The sequence below is a fragment of the Mus musculus genome, chromosome 3 (assembly GCF_000001635.26).
Source record: "Mus musculus strain C57BL/6J chromosome 3, GRCm38.p6 C57BL/6J".
Classification (NCBI taxonomy): Eukaryota; Metazoa; Chordata; class Mammalia; order Rodentia; family Muridae; genus Mus; species Mus musculus.
This window is the reverse complement of record NC_000069.6, coordinates 65,135,233-65,148,189: the sequence shown is the minus strand read 5'-3', so window position 1 is coordinate 65,148,189 and position 12,957 is coordinate 65,135,233. Positions and strand designations below refer to the sequence as shown.

Below are 12,957 nucleotides of genomic sequence, written 5' to 3'. Positions count from 1 at the left end.
TTGCCTGTCCAGTGGGCCTCTCTTTCCAGTGATGGCCGACTAGGCCATCTTTTGATACATATGCAGCTAGAGTCAAGAGCTCCGGGGTACTGGATAGTTCATAATGTTGCACCTACAGGGTTGCAGATGTCTTTAGCTCCTTGGATACTTTCTCTAGCTCCTCCATTGGGGGCCCTGTGATCCATCCAATAGTTGACTGTGAGCATCCACTTGTGGGTTTGCTAGGCCCCGGCATAGTCTCACAAGAGACGGCTATATCACGGTCCTTGCACCAAACGGTTGCTAGTGTATGCAATGGTGTCATCGTTTGGAGGCTAATTATGGGATCGATCCCTGGATATGGCAGTCTCTTGATGGTCCATTCTTTTGTCTCAGCTCCAAACTTTGTCTCTGTAACTCCTTCTATGGGTGATTTTTTCCAATTCTAAGAAGGGGCAAAGTGTCCACACTTTGGTCTTCGTTCTTCTTCAGTTTCATGTGTTTTGCAAATTGTACCTTATATCTCACTATACTAAGTTTCTGGGCTAACCATAGATGTTTACTTAAAAGAAATCTATAGAACATTCTATCTAACAGATCTAAAATACACATGATTCTCAGAAGTTCATGGATATTTCCCTAAAATAAATTATACTATAGGACACAAAGCAAGTTTTAATAAATATAAAGTAATAGAAATAATTTCAAGTTTAAATCAGCTACAAGAGAGACCACATGAATATTCAGAGAGTAAACAATCACTCTTGAATGAATGGTGGGAGTGAAGAAACAAGAGAGTAGCTTTCAAAATTCGTAGGATCAAATGAAATTTACAGCAAGATTATTATAATGTATTAATAAATATTATAAGTGCCAACATTAAAACAAATCAGAAAGATTGGAAAAATGAGAATAAACCAAACTCCAAAGATGTAGATGGCCAGAAATTATAACAACCAAAGCTGACATGAAGGAATAGAAACAGAAAGATTGCTCCATAGACTCAATCAAAGAACTGATAGTTTAGAAACATAATCATGACTGACGGAATCCTAGCAAAACAAAGGAGAAGAAAGGAAGAGAAACAAGTATCAGAGGAAATTCAAAGAAATGTTTAAATTGAATTTTATTCATATCTTATTGGGTATATAAATTATGTTTTCTTTGAAATACACCTTTTCATGTATTTAACCACTGAATGCAACTGTATTTATAGAGACACAGTAATTTATAAATGCAAAAGGATACTATATATTGAATTATTACACAGTAATTATGACTGTCATACAAATCTTAAGAGTTTAGGTAGTGGAGTCAGACTATGATAAACTGAATTTGGATCTCAGATTTTCCATTTACATGCTTATGAGGTTCTGGAATTTATAAGGGCCTCACCATTCTCCCTCTTATGTGAGGGTTAAATGAGACAATATTTGTAAAGTATTTTAAGTTTCCCATTGTAACAAATGCATCCACCATCAATGACAGCCATAGTTCTTTGAGCCATAATTTTACTCAGCTAGACGGTGCTCAGTGCCATGGTTTTAAACACTGCACACTAATAAGACCTTGCTCTGAGGAGGAAGGGGGGACATTAAAGAGACAGAAGAATTTAAAGAAAAATCTTAGCAGAAGTGGAATGTGCTCAATAAGAATGTAGGATTCCCTGAGACCACGTTCTGTATTTCAGAAGGACCTGACGTAAACCTCAGAAAGGCAGAGAATCTAGCGTAACAAATGCCATGCTCTTTCATTGTGACAGCACACCACAGGAAGGTGAACATGACTGAGAACAGGGGAAAGTTAGTGGTAAAACCCCAGAAAACAGAGTGGCCTCTGACTGACCTCTAGCTCCTGTTCAAAACCAGCTCTGAACTTAAGTGAAGGAAGGAAGGAGGAAGAGAGGGAGGGGAGGAGGGAGGAGGGATGCAAAGAAGAGGGAGGAGGAGAGGGAGAGAGGGAGGAAAGAAGGATGCAGGGAGAGAGAGAGGGAGGGTAGAGGTAGGTATCCTGTATTTTCAGCCTTATCAGAAAGTAGGTTGTTAATAATTTCCACTGAGTGAATGAATGCAAGTACAAACAAGATTTTTTTCCCCAAACACCTGATCACCATGACTACTAACATCTCACTGATTCATGGGTAACCAGCCCATTGGCAATACTTCCTTGGAGCTGGATGGAAACTAGACAGCAAGGTCTTAAAGAAATTACTTTAATAGCTATTATGCTTCCTAATTCAAGTGAACTATAATATAGACCAATTTGGAAAATGCAACTTGGCCTACCAACGTCTTGAGAGAGCCAAGAGGTTGCCAAGGACAGGGTGAACTTGAAGTATTTAAATAAAAGCACATGCCTATTCATTCAGCTTGAAAAGAAGCTGATGTAGCAGCATCTAGATGACGCTTGCATTTTTTTTCTATTAATTCTGACTCATATTTATGGAAGCACAACTCGTTCTTCCTAGATTTTCAGAAAACATTTGGTTGTCCCAAGAAAATATGAAAAATAAAAAATAAAATGCTCTAGTTTTGACCATTGTCCTGTGTGACTCTTGAAATTCTGAAGTAGTACAATGCACAAGAGAAGGTATTTAAAAAACATGGAAGCACAAAAAACTCCCAAAGCACTCCACATATTTAAACATGAAAACTTTGCCTTCATGGTACATGATTCAAAGCTGTTTCCACAATGGTCCTCTCTCTATTTGTTCTAAAAAGTAAGATGGGGTGGAAGCAGACTCAGCTAGATATGCAAATTTCTATTATTATGGAAGTGCAGAACGCGTGTCCTGGACCTGGAGAAGTCAAGCGCTGTTCAAGCTACAATAACAGGAGCCCCACATGGAGGCCCGTGTGCACTCCTGAGGCATTCCTCTCAACATTACACAATAAAGCTGTTACCATGACAACTGGGCCTTCAACCACACAAAAGAAACACCTCAAATTCTTTCTTGAGAATGCCACAGATCGAACATGCACAAGGGATTTGTTTAAAAAATACTTTTCTAATGTTATTTTTAATGTCTGACAGATTTTAGATGCTAAATCAGAGTCAATGTACAGGCAAACAAAGATAAACTGAGTTTCTATAAACAGTTAAGATACACACACCCTTTACCACTTATTTGTTACATGTGTATGTCTACATGTGTGTGTGTGCATGTGCATATTTGCACATGTGTGGATATATATATATATATATATATATATGTGTGTGTGTGTGTGTGTGTGTGTGCATTTTTGTTCATGATTCAGTTCATGTGTATATGTACATATTTGCACATATGTGGGTGCATGTGTGTGCAGGCACATGTATGTGCAAGTGGAGGTCCAAAGTTCAGCTTGTCCTAGGATCCCTTGTCTATGCCTTCCAAGTGTGACGTTACAGGTAGCTACCACCATGCCTGCTGTGCTTTTACGTAGGTTCTAGGGAACAGCACTGAGCCATCTCCCCATCTCCCTTTACAGTTTTAAATGGCTTGAAGTTCTACTGCAATGGCGTAAATAAATACGAGTCTATATAGGTGGGATAGAGATGTTTAATGAATGTATTATTTCCCTCCCAGAATAAGTCTTTCAGTTTCACATGAAAGATACCTGCAGCGCACTACAGTGTCTGGTCCTTAGAATCTGACATTCTACACAAAGCAAGGCAGCACAGAATCTACATGACTTAGACTCACATGAGGGAAAAGAACCAACTTACCATACAAATGGATCACCTTAGAAAATTAAAACTGATTTCCAGAGAAAATTAGACATAGTACTACCAGAGGATCCCGCAATAGCACTCCTGGGAATATATCCAGAAGATGTTCCAACTGGTAAGAAGGACACATGCTCCACTATGTTCATAGCAGCCTTATTTATAATAGCCAGAAGCTGGAAAGAACCCAGATGCCCCTCCACAGAGGAATGGATACAGAAAATGTGGTACATTTACACAATGGAGTACTACTCAGCTATTAAAAAGAATGAATTTATGAAATTCTAGGCAAATGGATGGACCTGGAGGGCATCATCCTGAGTGAGGTAACCCAATCACAAAAGAACTCACACAATATGTACTCATTGATAAGTGGATATTAGCCCAGAAACTTAGAATACCCAAGATATAAGATACAATTTTCGAAACACATAAAACTCAAGAAGAACGAAGACCAAAGTGTGGACACTTTGCCCCTTCTTAGAATTGGGATCAAAACACCCATGGAAGGAGTTACAGAGACAAAGTTTGGAGCTGAGACGAAATGATGGACCATCTAGAGACTGCCACATCTGGGGATCCATCCCATAATCAGCCTCCAAATCCTGACACCATTGCATACACTAGCAAGATTTTGCTGAAAGGACCTAGATATAGCTATCTCTTGTGAGACTATGCCGGGGCCTAGCAAACACAGAAGTGGATGCTCACAGTCAGCTATTGGATGGATCACAGGACCCCCAATGGAGAAGCTAGAGAAAGTACCTAAGGAGCTAAAGGGATCTGCAACCCTATAGGTGGATCAACATTATGAGCTAACCAGTACCCCTGAGCTCTTGACTCTAGCTGCATATGTATCAAAAGATGGCCTAGTCGGCCATCACTGGAAAGAGAGGCCCATTGGTTGTGCAAACTTTATATGCCTTAGTACAGGGGAACACCAGGGCCAAGAAGTGGGAGTGTGTGTGTGGGGGGGGAGGGGAGTGGTGGGGTGAGGGTATGGGGGACTTGTGGGATAGCACTGGAAATGTAAATGAAGAAAATTCCTAATTAAAAAAATATTAAAAAAAAAGAAAATTAAAACTTAGGGACAAATAATAGAAAATAAGTCTGCAACTACGTCAAGGGATGGGCTAATTATAGTATCAAGCACAGGCCCAAGGAAAGATTAACCTTCCTGAAAAAATAAAAAAGTATAAGTAAGGGTTCCTTCTAACACCACACAACATCACCCTTTAATGAAAGAAGAATGATGTCTTATGCTCTCAATAGCATCCCCTATCGGCCTAACTCAGATGTATGCCCTTAGCTATATCTCTGCTTGTTGGCAAGGCGATCGATCTATAATCCTAGCATTCAGAAAACTGAGGTAGAAGCTACTATGCAGGCATCTTTTCTTTTCCTGTTGAGATAAAAATATTCTGGGAAAAGCATCTTAATGGAGAAGGGGTTTATTTAATTTGCAGTTACAAGTTACAGCCTATCATGGCAGGGAAGCAGCAGAGGCAGGGCCTAGAGGGAGTTAGCCAAGAAGCAGAAAGCCAAGAATGCATGCTTACCGCTCTGCTCTCTTTCCTTCCTCCCATCCAGAGTCTAAGTCAGGGAACATCCTGCCAGCCTCCCATTAAGAAGGGTCTTCTCACACCATCAGTTTAACAAGATAATCCCCATACGTATGCCCTCAGGACCCCCCACCTCCCAGCTGATTCTAGGTTCTGTCAAGTAGACAGCACTAACTATCATGATAGGAGACCCTGTCTCATAGACAAACTGATAAACAAAAGCTTCAAATCCTGCCATCAGCTGAGGAAATAGGCTAAGCGGTTGGCACTGGAACTCTGGAAGCATGGGAGCAGTCAATAATCTGCCTGTCCCCTAATAGTACATTTCCAGAGGGAATTCTCTTGGGAGCCAGTAGTTCAGTTAAATACCAAGGAGTGAAGAGGCAAGGATGTGAATGCTTTTGTGATGACTGTGAAGTATCATTCTTAGGCCCAAGGTTTTCACTGGCCTATCTAATAATACCAGCAGACTTCATGTTCACAAATTTAGCTAGCTTTAAATAGATAATATTCAAAGTTTAAAAACCCAAAACCCTCATCTGTCTTGAATGTGCACTAACTTTTCTTCTTGTCACTATTCCCTGAGCAGCTATTTACAGGACACTGCTTTGCATTAGGGAGTAGAATGGATGATTTGGAGACGGTATACAGGAAGATATGCATAATTTCTGTGTAAATGCTATGTGCCATTTCATACAAGAGATAATAGATTTCAGTAGTTTAAGAGGATCCTCAAACCAACTTCCCACAGGCCCTGAGTTCAGCCATCTGCATTTTGAGTACAGTTGTATCATTGATTTAACATATTTCATCTCAACAAAATGCAATTAGAAAAATGGAAGGGAAGATAAGGAAACCATTTACTTTTTGGTTTCCCGTATCTAAGGAGTTTCTAGGGAGGATATGAGCTGGAAGAGCCTGCTCCCCTCAATGCCTGGGGCTGTTAGTGTACAAGGGTCTGGCTATTTTAAGGGATCCTGAAGCTAGGGACTTGTTCGTGCTCCCCCCCCCCCCCCCACACACACACACAGTTACTTGCTATTCAGTAGAAGAAACCGTACATGAAGGTGAACTCGTCTGGAGTAGGAAGCCTGCCTGATGAATTTTTGAAGGCAGTTTTGACTACATCTGATTTCCTCCTTGCATTGACTTTGACACATGGCCCTCCTAAAAGATAGATATCCACTATTTTAAATTCTAGTACACGTTAGAAAATCTTGACTTTCTGGAACCAGATTTCCTGTTTCCCTTAAAATACCATTTTAAGAGACTGGACTTTCAAATGAAACCTGAGGGTGTTTGGGAGGCAGGGCAGGGGGAGTCCAGCTTATAAATGATGAGGCCAAAATGTTGACTTGTATTTTGGGTATTTGGAACTTGGAGTGTGTTTGGCATTAAAACACTGATATGAATGGTTTAAATACTATGTGGATCCCCAGAAAAAAAAACAGCTATATATGTATTGTAAAATGTTTACTTTCACAAAGAAAAATAAATTAGGAGGCAAAAGGGGAAAGCTACAGAGTAGGAAGTATAGTTCTGTGCCCAAGAGTCTGGAGGCTAGTCTGACTATGGACAAACAGTGACCCCAACTTTTGGTCATGACACACATATCTGTCTGCCTTATTCGCTCCTCTGTAAAATGAACATATGGGGGGGTTCCTTCAGAAGTTTCCAAGAGGATATAATTGGCCAGTATTACACACTGACCCAGTCAGCACCTTTGCCTCCAGTCTTAGAATGTCTGTGCCCAGAGGTAGATGGGGGTGTGAGGTGTTGAGGATGGGAGACCATCTGTCAGATTTGGAGAATCCCACTGAGCAGGTATCATAGAGGGTCGGGCAGAGACAAGTATGAGGTCCTTCAGCTACATTCTTGGAGTCTCCCCTCTGCCACGAGGCCCTGTGTACTGAGCAGTTCTTCTGACCTTCCATTCTCTGTCTAGATTTCCTTCAGGATCTCCTATGGGGAACTGGAGGCTCAGTTTTGTGGTGGCATCATCTCAGTGTGGTGCTATGAAGTGGGTGGTACTATTATCAGTGAGGCCTGGTACAAAGTAGTTGGGTCATTGAGGCATTGCCCTAGGCCCTAAGAATGGGTTAATGTTATCTGCTGAAGTTGTTTAGTTCTTCAGAGAGTGTTGATATATATATGTATATACTTTATACATGCATGAGTTTTTTTTGCCTACATGTATGTGTATCACGGGCATGACTGGAAGCCGCTGAGGTCAGAAGAGGGCATTGGAGCTTCTAGAATGGGGCTTACAGATGTTTGCGACTCACTTGTAGGGGTTATGGACTGAAACCTGGTTCTCTTTAAGAGCAGGAAGTGCTTTTAGCAGCTGAGCCATCTCTCCAGCTCCTGGAGTGCTTTGTGTGAACTCCACACGATTGTCTTATCTTCACTCAGCCATTTCCCTGTCTAGTGCTGGCTCAGCCAAAGGGATCTCACCAAAGACAGGACAGATGGAGCTGCTGGATCTTGGAATGATGGCCTCCAAAACTGTGCACTAAATAAAGCATTTTATCACTTCCAAAGAAGGTATTCCCATATCTAATATGCTGGAGGGTGGGAGAGCACAGTTTCAAACCTTTCCTAACACACCAAGTGCATAACAAATGCTTCTACCATTCATGTATCCATTCATTTTCCCAAGATGCTGTTAAATTCTGAGAAGTGAGAAATATGTAAACCTTTACCTTGTGTTTGAGGAAAAACTTGTCCTCAAGGGGTTCACAGGTCAGATCAGGGAGCACAAATAGCTTCAACTAAGGATAGACTTAATTACCATCAGTTATTAAGCCAAGGCTTTGCATGTCCCTGGAGCTGGGTCCCAGTGCCTACACCTGGAGTCTACAGAGGACTCTCAGGAGAAGTGTGAAGAAAGACAATGCTATAAATAGGAAATCTGAAGATAGATGTTATTTACCTGATTTACTGGCTCCACCATTAACCATCTGTATGGCCCATGAATGAGTCATTAATATCTTAGGGTTTTTTTTTTCTGTAAAGTATTCCTAAGGCAACAAAGTAGCAGACAGACTGTAGACCTGAGTTGTGTTTTGTTTAGGTTACACAGATGGGGGTTCTCCTTTGCATTTTTATCTAAACTACAACAAAGCAAAGGTATATTAAAATCTAAGAGTATTCACATAAAATGCAGCAGATGCCTTTGTGTGCTTACTGTGTGACACACTATTTTTAGGCTCTGGGGTTATATTAAATAAAAACGATATAAAAATGCCATATAGAGTTGATTAACATTCTTGTAGATTCCTAGATTTTTCTTGAAAAATTGGAAGCTCTGACAGCTTGGGGTCCACATTTCAACAAAGTGACAATGCTGGAAGAGCTGCTTGCTTCAGGCTGGCAGTTGAAACTTTTGTCTATAGGTCATCTGGTCCATGACAGACATTCACATTATCTGCCTGGGCCCTGTGGATATCAGAGTGTGCACTATTCGGACTGGGTGTCTTGTCAATCATCCAGTCCATTTCAGACCCAAGTTCTCAAGATCCTTGATTCTGAAAGTATATGCAAGGCTGGGGATATAGTGCTACCTGGGACTTGCCTTGAATGCACTGATTTTTTTTTTTCAGGGCCTGTGCAATAGATCAGTGAACTAATCAATGAGTGATACAATCAATGCCTGGAAGAACCTGCAACATAAAATAAATGCTGACTATTTTCAGCTGTGTTACAAAACCACTACCTGTGGGTGTATCTGCAAGGGGAACGGCTTCTGCTCTCTCTTTCAGCTCACCATCTCTCAGGGGACCAGATTCTTCCAGAAAACACTGAGCACAGCCTTGAGTTTCCTTGTCTTCCTTCTTTTTCTGCTCTCTGTAACTGCTCTCCCAGTAGCCTTTTCATTCTTCGGATACAGATTAGCTTTGTAAATAACCAGGGCAACCAATGTCTTAGGTATCTTAAATATTTAATTCCCTATGTGAAACATTAGTTGTGCAATCGGAAGGAATTTGCATGTGGTTTTAATGGGATTCTAGAATTTCTTGTTTTTGTGCTGCTGTCTATTACTAGATCCATCATGACTCCCAGAGAATCCCAGAAGGCCCTTGGTGCAGTTGGTGGTTGAAGATATCAGCTCTGATGGGAAGTGGCTTTGTGAAAAATGAGAGGCTAGTAAATACTAAAATGTCGTGTGTGTGTGTGTGTGTGTGTGTGTGTGTATGTGGCTGGGCAAGTCACCTGTCTTGTGGCTGTTGCTTCTCTGTCTTTCTTTTTCTCTTTCTTCCTCTCCCCTTAGGTGAGCCTGCAAGTGACTCATCTTTTTGAGTCATTTCCTTTAAAAGTGGCAAGGTTAATGGCATTGTGATGGTAAAGAAAGAAAACAGAACAGAGAACTGTAGCCACACATACTAATGGATACACACACTCTTAACACCCACAGTGCACACACAGCAATCCATTACTCAAGTGAAAGGCAATTAAAAGGATGTTTTTCCATGTAAAATTTATTTTAATCTAAAGGCTGAGGCATAGTAGCCAAGTTTCGCCTTGGAGCAACATTTCATAACCAAGTTATAAATGCTTGAAAATAGCAAGCCACAATGGAAACCCTGTCACACTCTTAATTATCTTGTCAGCAGATGCAATGTTAAAATGTACATATAAATGTTCCTTTTACAATCCTATGGAAGGACACATGCTCCACTATGTTCATAGCAGCCTTATTTATAATAGCCAGAAGCTGGAAGGAACCCAGATGCCCCTCAACAGAGGAATGGATACAGAAGATGTGGTACATCTACACAATGGAGTACTACTCAGCTATTAAAAAGAATGAATTTATGAAATTCCTGGCCAAATGGATGGACCTGGAGGGCATCATCCTGAGTGAGGTAACACATTCACAAAGGAACTCACACAATATGTACTCACTGATAAGTGGATATTAGCCCAAAACCTAAGATACCCAAGATATAAGATACAATTTCCTAAACACATGAAACTCAAGAAAAATGAAGACTGAAGTGTGAACACTATGCCCCTCCTTAGAAGTGGGAGCAAAACACCCTTGGAAGGAGTTACAGAGACAAAGTTTGGAGTTGAGATAAAAGGATGGACCATGTAGACACTACCATATCCGGGGATCCATCCCATAATCAGCTTCCAAATGCTGACACCATTGCATACACTAGCAAGATTATGCTGAAAGGACCCTGATATAGCTGTCTCTTGTCAGAGTATGCCTGGGCCTAGCAAACATAGAAGTGGATGCTCACAGTCGGCTATTGGATGGATCACATGGCCCCCAATGAAGGAGCTAGAGAAAGTACCAAAGAAGCTAAAGGGATCTGCAACCCTATAGGTGGAACAACATTATGAACTAACCAGTATCCCGGAGCTCTTGACTCTAGCTGCATATGCATCAAAAGATGGCCTAGTCGGCCATCACTGGAAAGAGAGGCCCATTGGACACGCAAACTTTATATGCCCCAGTACAGGGGAACGCCAGGGCCATAAAAGGGGAGTGGGTGGGTAGGGGAGAGGGGGTGGGTGGCTATGGGGGACTTTTGGTATAGCATTGCAGATGTAAATGAGCGAAATACCTAATAAAAAATGGAAAAAAAAAAAAAAAAAAAAAAAAAAAAAAAAAAAGAATTAACTTCTAACATCTGACCTACCTTTTGCAAACTCTGAGAGGAATAATTATTCTAGGTTCCAGAGCAAAATGGGTTCTTTTCAGTCAAGAGTCTAGAAATATTAATATCTTCCTGCAGCTGAAACCATACCCAGTGCTTGGAGAGTGGTAAAAATAATCATGTCAACAGCTGACCTGTGCTGAGGCGAGCTATGCTCTGGGCTTTGTTCCAGCTGTTTCTCGTCTTAGCACATGTAACCATCAAAACTTGACCCTGAGAGGTGCTCCGTGCAGACTGTCCTGCACTTCCCTCTGCATCTCCTCTCTCCGTCTCCCTGATCTGTGCTCTGGGTGCTCACTTCTTCGGACCTTACCTTCAGGCTCCCAAAGGAGAAAGCTAAGGGTTTCTTAGGATCTCACAGTAGGATGAGAAGAGAGGCTTGGTAGTACTGTTCTTCCAGTTTAATTTCTTAGGATTCTAGGCTGTATGTCATTTCACAGCTCTATGCTTTAACCCAGTTGGACAGCCACTGGATTCTCTTTAGCTTCCGGGCCTTGCTTCCCCTCCTCATGCTGAAGATATGGGGGTTCCTTGCTATCCCCAGCGTGTTCACCAACTTTCCTGGAGTGCCTGTAGCTCTCTGTGCACTCAGCCCATTGATGGCCTCTTAAACTCCTCCTCTTACTTGAGTGTGCCATTTATCTGGATCCTAAATAATTTAGTACAATCATTTCCATTTTATGGATTGAAATATACTGAAATCCTGATAGGCTCTGCGACTTGTACAGGATCACACGTTAATAAATGGCAGAGCCAGGATATAACTAAGATCTTACTCTAGCACAGGTCTTAGCTATCATGGAGTACAGCACTTCCTTGTGTTGTTTTATGCAGGATGTCTGCAGTGCACCTAGGCTTCCAGCCCAGGTCGGCAACCTGACTTTACTGCTGGTGGCTGGATGATGCTGGTTTTCCAGAGCAGCATGGTTCTTTGGGCTTTGGTTTCATCATCTATAAACTGAAGGAAAAAAAGCCCTGTTCTACTTACTGCTCAGGATTCTTTTAAAAATAAAACTGAGGCAATAAAACTGACATGAATGCTATGTAAATACAAGTTATTTAGGGTGACTATACTGTTTCTAATGGTATTAATATGCACATATCTCTCTCTTTATACACACACACACACACACACACACATATATCCACATAAATATACACATTTTTTCTTACATTGGCCCATGTATGCTCTACTGAGATAGAAATATATATATATATATATATATATATATGAATATAAAATTGTGTGTTTGTGTGTGTGTATGTGTGTGTGATATAACCATCATTCAGTCTATAGGTCAAAATGCCATTGTTCTAAGATAAAATCCTTTGCCCAGGTATCTACTATTGTTTTCCCTGTCAGCTTTGCTCTAAGTAACAAGACTCCCACATTTATATTCAATTATATAACAACTTTTCTGTCTTTAACTTCATTCCCCATTGACAATTTTCTATGTAAGAAGAAATGTCCACATCTTTAGAGGCTAAAGGAACACACACATGAATTATATTGTGTAAAATGGGTTTTTAATCCCACCTGAATGAACAGGAACTTTTTTCTTACATTGGCCCATGTATGCTACTGAGATCAACATGCGCTAAGAGGAAAACCAAAATGAAAGTTTCTATTGGTTGGTGAAAAGCAAGATCTTCGTCTTTCCCGTCCGGTTGGAGGCTAGTGAGTATTTGATAATATTCTGGACTTCAGTTCTCAGAATGACCCACAGTGCTTGATCTACAAAGCCTTAAAGAATTCCAGGGCCTTAAAGAATTCCAGAGCCTTAAAGAATTCCAGGGCCTTAAAGAATTCCAGGGCCTCCAGAGAGCAGTACATTCTCATGTGAGGGTGATAGCAGTGGGCTCTCAGGAAGTTGCAGGAATTTGCAGAGCATCACTTTGCCAAGAACAAGCAACATGGAGCCTGGTAGTGTCCTGTCTGCAGCCCACATGTTCACAGACCCGACAGAGACTCCTCTCCCACACACAAGGCTGGCTACCACAGCCCTCGGAGGGAAAAGCAGACACTCCCATGCACCCTA

General features: G+C 41.2%; 1 protein-coding gene and 1 long non-coding RNA gene across 4 annotated transcripts in view; one reads left to right on the top strand and one right to left on the bottom strand.

Annotated features, from left to right (window-relative positions):
* Positions 1–12,957, bottom strand: part of Kcnab1 (potassium voltage-gated channel, shaker-related subfamily, beta member 1) — a 429,014-nt gene that overhangs the window by 230,036 nt on the left and 186,021 nt on the right. The gene's annotated exons all lie outside the window — the stretch shown is intronic.
* A330015K06Rik (RIKEN cDNA A330015K06 gene) overlaps positions 1–12,957 on the top strand; it is a 169,627-nt gene that overhangs the window by 154,496 nt on the left and 2,174 nt on the right. The window contains exon 4 of the long non-coding RNA NR_126080.1: positions 12,382–12,596. This is a non-coding gene — a long non-coding RNA (RIKEN cDNA A330015K06 gene). The remainder of the gene's footprint in view (positions 1–12,381; positions 12,597–12,957) is intronic.